Raw genomic sequence first — 1,979 nt, 5'->3', positions numbered from 1 at the left:
AAGTTTTATAATTACTGCAAGAAGTAAGGGCATATTACCTATGAGTGTCTCACACGTCCTCCATAACCAACGTAATGTTTAGCGCATGTATTCCATGCAACTACAAATTTTATTGTTGATCCTTCCATTAGTGGTTGATTAAACGATGGTGTTTTACAACCTGAATTGATTCAACAAATTGTATTTTATGCCCTTTTGGCCTTGGGAATTCAGGGTAAATATTATAATGTTTCTTGTATATGGTCTTTCGCTTCTGGTGCATCCAATCACATGAAGGGTTCCTCATAATATTTTTATAATTCACAGTCTAATCATGGTAATTAGAAAATTCAAAAATTTGATGCTAATACTTTGTCATGTTTGTGACATAAACTTTGTTTTTCAGAATGTACTTGTATCACCGGGACTTACTTCAAAAAATTTGTATGTTGCTCAACTTATATATAAAAATTATGATGTTAATTTTTCTAGTGTTGGTTGTCTTGTGTAGGAGCAAGTGTCTAGGAAGGAGATCGCAAACTGGTCTAAAGTGGGAAGATTATTCCCACTCTAGTTTATTTTCATTCATTTATCTCTTACTTGTAATAATGTTTTGAATTATTATGACGATTGACATAGAAAATTGGGTCATCCAAACTTTGTTGTTTTGTTTCATTTATTCAAAACTGGTTTGTTGGGAAATAAAAATGGTGTTTCTAATGTATCTCTTTCGTATTTAGTTTTAAATTTGGGCAAAAATAAAACACTTCCTTTTTTCGTTTCGTGCTCGTCGTACTTCCACTTGGTTTGATATGAATAATAGTGATGTGTGGAGTAATGTATCTTGTAGTTTCTCATGCTGATTATAATTATTTTTTCACATTTATTGATGATTATAGCGTTTTATTTAGATATATTTTCTTAGATCTAAATCTGAAGTTTTTATATGTTTAAGAAATTTGTTACATAGGTTGAAACTCAATTTGCTTGATGTAAATCACACCTTGCTTGACGTAAATCACACCTTGCTTCTTGAAGCTTCTGTACCATCCCTTTCATGGATCGAGGCTCTATCCACAACTCTCTTTTTGATACACCATCTTTCATCTATAATTATTGATTTTGATTCTCCTTTCTTTTGTCTTTTTAAAATTTAGCCAGATTATAGTGATTTACACACTTGTGGGTGTATGTGCTTTCTACACCTACACGTGTTTGAAAGAAATAAGCTTGGAGCATAATTTTTTTAATGTGCATTTATAGGTTATAATCACTCTCATAATTTTTATGTGTGTTATGATGTCTCAAAATAACTCTTTCGTAATTTTAGGAATGTGAAACCTTTTTATAATTAATTTATATTTCATTGTCTTTATTTTTCCATATATTTCTATTCTTTTCACTTTTTCTATTGTGCCTCAATATATAGAGCATTATAAACCAAAAAATGTATATGTTAGAAGAAAGACAAACGTCAAGGGCATGGTTTGAGAAATTATGTTCCACTCTACCGAAGTTATCATTTACCCATAGTCGATATGATTCCTCTCTATTTATTTATAGCATAGTTGAGGGTATTGAATACTTATTTTGTATGTTAATGATATGATTATTACTGATTTTTATCATGCCTCCATTTAATGAATTAAACAACATTTATAAGCCTTATTTCACGTGAAAGATCTTGACAAATAGCATTATTTTCTTGGTCTTGAGCTTCATTCTACGTTTAAGGGAATCTCCCTCCATCAACATAAGTATGCCACATATTTGATTTCTATGGTTGATCTCTAAGGGGAAAATATGGTGGATATTCCTCTTGAGGTTAATGTTTAATATCATCGGGATGATGATAATCTTGTCTAATCCCTTATTGTAGGTGTTTAATTGGCTGCATTGTATGGTAAAACACTAATGTCTTGACTGATGTCATGACATGTAAATGTAACTACATTATAGTTACTGCAGGACTAGCTAACACAGGATTATTGAATGCTGTG

This window comes from Lathyrus oleraceus, chromosome 7 (genome assembly GCF_024323335.1).
Source record: "Lathyrus oleraceus cultivar Zhongwan6 chromosome 7, CAAS_Psat_ZW6_1.0, whole genome shotgun sequence".
Lineage (NCBI taxonomy): Eukaryota > Viridiplantae > Streptophyta > Magnoliopsida > Fabales > Fabaceae > Lathyrus > Lathyrus oleraceus.
Note: the sequence above shows the minus strand (reverse complement) of the source record.